The sequence below is a fragment of the Manis javanica genome, chromosome 14 (genome assembly GCF_040802235.1).
Source record: "Manis javanica isolate MJ-LG chromosome 14, MJ_LKY, whole genome shotgun sequence".
NCBI lineage: Eukaryota > Metazoa > Chordata > Mammalia > Pholidota > Manidae > Manis > Manis javanica.
This window is the reverse complement of record NC_133169.1, coordinates 40,084,869-40,090,868: the sequence shown is the minus strand read 5'-3', so window position 1 is coordinate 40,090,868 and position 6,000 is coordinate 40,084,869. Positions and strand designations below refer to the sequence as shown.

General features: G+C 34.7%; 1 pseudogene; it reads left to right on the top strand.

Annotated features, from left to right (window-relative positions):
- The first annotated feature begins 571 nt into the window (after positions 1–571).
- LOC140845976 (olfactory receptor 10A3-like) lies at positions 572–1,451 on the top strand (annotated as a pseudogene).
- The last annotated feature ends 4,549 nt before the right edge of the window (positions 1,452–6,000 follow it).

The following is a 6,000-nucleotide window of genomic DNA, read 5'->3' as shown; positions in this document are numbered from 1 at the left end:
CCCTCTTCTAGATAATGTCTAGAGTTTATTATATTGTTTAAAATCAAAATCTATCTTTGAATCCAAGCTCTGCTGCTTTTCATTTACAACCTTGAGTTAATTATGTTACTTTTCTTACATTCCATTTATTTTTTAAAAAATTGGCTGTTATTAGCAACCACTTGGTAATGACAAGGTACATTTGTTCATATACAGTTTTTTTTGCCTCACACATTAAATGTACAAAAAACTCTTACCCTTTTATTAATGCTGGCCCAAATAGTCAAAATAGAGCTACTGTTTCTCTTTATTTCCAATCAATTTTATTTAATATGAACAGCTGGGCTAGATTTTTGCTACTGTTTCTCTTTATTTCCAATCAATTTTATTTAATATGAACAGCTGGGCTAGATTTTTTCTTTACTCAGAAGTAATTCAATTTAAAGATATATATATAGAATTAGAAAAGTGATTGAAACATATTTCTGAAGGAAAAAAATATAGTCCTCAAGAGCTGCCAGCATGCTACCTTATGCCACCCAAGCCAAAAATCTCTCCTCTTCATTTTTTCATTTCTTTCCATATTAATTAGATGACAAATCAGAGCACAGTGGCACGATGCATCCTAAAGGGTTTCTCAGACATCCCCACTGGGAATGCTGTATGCACAGGTATTTCCCTGATCATGTACACCTTTCGTGTCCCAGGGAATATCTGTGTCATCACAGTGATGAACAAAGACAGCCACCTGCACATGTGTGCAATTCTCCCTGAAGAATCTGTTATCCTGGATGTGTGCTATGCTTCGGTCACTGTGCCCAAGACCATCAGCCATCATCAACACCATTACGGGTTTGGAGGATGTTTCCTTCCTAGAATGTGCTGCCCAGCTCGACCTGTTTTTCACCCTGGAAGCTACTGAGTGCTTCCTGCTCACAGCCATGGCCTATGACCACTGCATGGCCATCCACAGGCCCCTTTTCTATGGGGTCACCATGAGCAGGAACCTCTGCAGGGAGCTCGTTTCCACTGCCTGGATTTGGGCGGCTCTCTATTCCATCCCTCATGCCAGCAACACCTTCTCCCTCCCCTTCTGTGGACCTAACATCCTCGATCACCTTTTCTGTGAGATTCCTCCTATCATGAGGCTCTGCTGTAAGGACCAGCGTTACAGTGAAGGACTGAGTTTCACCTACAGCATCTGCATCATCCTGGGAGCTTTTGTTCTCACTCTGATTTCTCACGTATGCATGTTTTCCACCATCACCAGGATCTGCCACGTGCAGGGCTACTGGAAGGCCTTCTCCACCTGCTCCTTTCCCCTGACCACTGCCCTCCTGTTCTGTGGGACTGGGAGCTCCAAATATCTGAGACCTATCTCCAACTATTCTCCTACCCAAGGGAGGCTGGCCTGTCAAGTACAGTCACCAATACAATGTCAAGTATTTTTTCAATGGAGAGAGATCTGTTGAGGTTATAAAACTACCATCCAATTAAATGAAGCATTATATAATAGATTCTTAGTGACTGGAACCCAAAATACATATAAAATACTTCAATAGTTTCATTTCTCAAATGAGCTTACAAACCAGATCCCAATTAGTTGGTTTATTTTCATCTCAGCTGATTGAAATCAAGGAGCTAAGAGGGCCAAGAAAGCCATTTTACTTATTTAGATTATATTTAATCTTGAAATTTTTATTTTTATGATGATACAAGTCTAAATCTGTGATATAACTAGCAGAAATTAAGTAAACATTCATTTCTCAAACAGGGGCCATTTGACACACTTCCAATGGTAACAGGCAGGCAAATGAGTTTCCTACATCTTTCTGAACAAGTACCGCAGACATAATGTCCTTAAAGAACACATATATTTTTCCTTATAAATCTGAAGGTTTGCCTTATAAATCCGAAAAGGAATTATTAAGATCAGGCCAAGTTGACACCAGGAGGCACCAGGAGAGAAGCTCACCTCTGGACCTGCTCCTGCTCTGGAGCTGACCCCCTGCTTCCCTTAGTGCACAGCCCATCTTTCTCTTTTGACCTCAGCAGGGAAGCAGCTTCACATCTCTCCTTCAGCCAACATTTTTGCCTCTGCTGTCTCTGACTCTTGCTGTCTTTCTCTTAGAAGGACCTTTGTGATAACATTGGGCCCAACTCCCAGTGCAGGCTGTTTTCACCTCAAGTTCTAAATTTTATCATATTTGAAAAATCTCTTTTATCATGTAAAACTTTCACTTTTTACAGGGATTCACATATTTGGGGAATTAGGACTTGATGTATATGGGAGCCATTAATGAGCCTACCAAATTTATGAAAAGAAAATAGAAACAATAGAGAAACTCTGTAAAAAAGAGAATGATGTGATGGTTATATATACAGCATAGATAATGGTCATGAGCAGCACCTACCTTCTGCATGATACTAATTGTTTTAAACTTATAATTGAATATTTATGAATATCAAAAACTTGCTGACTCATAGTGAAGCTCTTTATGCACATATTAAATAAAATGGAATAATACCTAATAACTTTTATGTTTGGAAAATAGAAAACAGATTACTATCTTATGTCTAACTCAAAACATAGATCATGATTAAATTAGAAAATATTATGAACTGAAGTCTAAAGGAATACAACAAATAAAACTTGTAAAATTGATCAAAAGAAATATATTGAATAAAATGAAAACATCAAATGAAATAAAGACAAAGAAAAAATATCAATGAAACCAAGAGAAGCTTCTTTGGGAAGATAATCAAAATATACATACCCATATCCAAAAGTATAAAGAAAAATAAAAGGATACAAATAAAATCAGAAATAAGAAAAGGAGAAATTGCAAGTTATGCCAATAAAATTCTGAGAATTATAATATAATTCTATGAAAAATTATATGCCAATAAATTGAAAAACTTAGAAGAAATTAACAAATTCATAGAAATGTACAATCTTCATACATTGTACTGACCCAGGAAGAAACAGAGAATTTCAACAGACAAACTACCAGTAACAGAATTGAACTGATAATCAAAAACTTCCCAACAGCCCAAACACCAAGACCAGACAGCTTCAGAGCTGAATTCTCCCAACCATTTAAAGAACTAATACCGATTCTTCTTCAAGTATTTCCAAAAAACAAAATACAAGAGGAAATACTTGCAAACACATTCAATGAAGCCAGAATTTCTCTAATTTCAAAACCAGATTAACACATTATAATGAAAAAAACTCACAGACCAGAATCCCTGGTGAAAGTAGATGCAAAAAATCCTCAACAAAATTTTAGCAAAACAAATTTAAAAATACATCAAAATAATCATCCATCACTACCAAATGAGATTTATTCCAGAATTGTAAGGATGGTACAATATTCATATATTGATCTGATACACCACAGGGCAAAGGGAGGGATTAAAAACCATATAGTCATCTCAGCAGATGTTGAAAAGGCATGTGACAAAATTCAACATTTATTCATGATAAAAACTCTCAACAAAATGGGTGTAGAGAGAACATACCTGAACATAATAAAGGCCATGTATGAAAAACACACAGCTCACATCACATTCAATGGCAAAAGGGGAAACCATTTTCTGTAAGATCAGGAACAAGACAAGGATGCCCACTCTCACCACTTAGTCAACATAGTACAGGAAGTCTTAGCCACAGTAATCAGATTAGATAAAGAGATAAAAGTCACCCAATTTTGTCAGGAAGAAGTAATACTGTCACTATCTGCAGAGGATATGATACCATATATAGAAAACCCTAAAGACCACCAAAAAACTATTGGACTAATAACTGGATTCAGAGAAGTGGCAGGATACAAAATTAATACACAGAAATCAGTTGTGTTCTGATATCCTAACAATGAACTAGCATAAAGAGAAATCAAGAAAAAAACTCCATTGAAAATTGCATCAAAAAGAATGAAATGAAACCATAAAAACATTGGAAGAAAACATAACTAAAAAATCTTGAACATAAGCATGAGCAAATTTTTCCTGGACCCATCCCCTTAGGCAAGGAAAGAAAAAGTACAAGAGTACATCGAACTTAAAAGCTTCTGTACGACAAAGGGCACCATCTGCAGAACAAAAAGGCACCTTACAGTATGGAAAACATATTCATAAATGACTCATCTGATAAGGCATTAACATCCAAAACATAAATAACTCATATGTCTCAACACACAAAAACAAATAGCTCGACTAAAAAATGGGTAGAGATCCTCAACAGACATTTTTCCAAAGAAAAAATACAAATGGCCAAGGGGCACTTGAAAAGATTCTCCACATTATTAATCATCATGGAAATGCAAATCAAAACCGCAATGAGATATCACCTCATACTGGCCACTATCCAAAACATAAGAAATAGTAAGTGTTGATGGATGTGGAGAAAAGGGGACCCTCTTACACTGTGGGAATGTAATTTTTTTTAGGCTTAAAAATTAAAAACTTACTTTATAGCTGCAGTTTATACAAAAATTAACCTTTATAAGGAAATACTGGGGAAGGAGGTAAAGTGATATTAAAAAACAAAAGCAAAGTAACCATTTCCAATGTAATAAAGCATGATCCAGTAAGTTTTTGGGAAAACTGAAGTTGTTTTTCAATTTGTTGACCTCTTTTCATAAATTGGGAAATGTTTACCATTCTATACACTTTGAATAACAACTAAACAACTACAAGTTACATGTTTCATTAAGATGCAAGAAAAAAATTTGGATTGTTTTGAGTCTGAACAACTGAGAAACCTAAAAGATTGCATTCTTAGATTTATATACTTTTCTTACAAAAGCAACTTCAGTAAGTATGCCAAGTGTTTTTTCTGAAAATGGCAGCCTTCGGGAGTAAATTAATTGAAATAACCACAGTACCATTATGCGACAAAGTGAAACAAACCTGCATTTAGTTTTCATATTTGAATAATGAAGAGATAGAACAAGAATGAAACACAACTATGAAGAAAGGCAAGTGTAAATAAAATATGCATATCAAAACAAAAGTCCAGAAGGCAAAAACAAATATTAGAAAGATGCTTCAAAAGTCTATTACTATCACAGGGAAAACTTTCATGAAAGCTATCTGGAAAATAAATGAACACATATCTTAAAAATATAGAATTCTATATAATAAGTATATTTAAGGGCACTTAAGAATGCCCAGGCAATTGCTATAAATGTTTTTTCCTCAGGTATTTACAGATGTAGAAATTTTTATGCTTTACTTTCTGTTACAAAAAATTTTTCTTAATTGTGAAAAATTATCATCAGTTACTCAAACTTTATGTGGGAATGTAATTTGGTGCAGGAACTGTGGAAAAAAGTATCCTCAAAAAACTAAAAATTAAAATACCGTATAACCTAGTAGCTTCACTTCTAGGCATTTACCTGAAGAAAATAAAATCTCTGTTTCAAAAAGATAAATGCACCCCTATGTTTATTGCCACATTATTTACAATAGCCAAGATATGAAAGCAACATAAGTGTCCATCAATAGATGAGCAGATACAGAAGTGGTACATAGACACAATGGAATACTATTAATCTGTGAAAAACAAAGAAATCCTGCCATTTGTGGCAACATGGTTAGAGATGTTATGTTAAGTGAAACAGGCCAGATGAAGAAAGTCAAATACCTTATGATTTCACTTACATGTGGAATCTAAAAACAAAACAAAATAAAATTAACAATGCAACAGCATATTAATAGACACTAAGAAGTGACTGGTGGTTACCATGGGGGAGGGACTGGAGTGGTGGGTAGGAAGGGTGAGGGGGATAAGGAAGCACAAAATACCAATTATAATATAAGTTAGTCGCAAGGATGAAATATACAGCATAAAGAATATGGTCAGTATTTCTGCAACATCTTGATATTTTACAGATAGTAACTGTAATAGTTGGGGTAAGGATTTAATAATGTCCATAAATGTTGAATCCCTGTGTTGTACACTTAAAATCAATATAATGTTGTATAGCAACTACAGTAAAAATAAACAAAATTTAT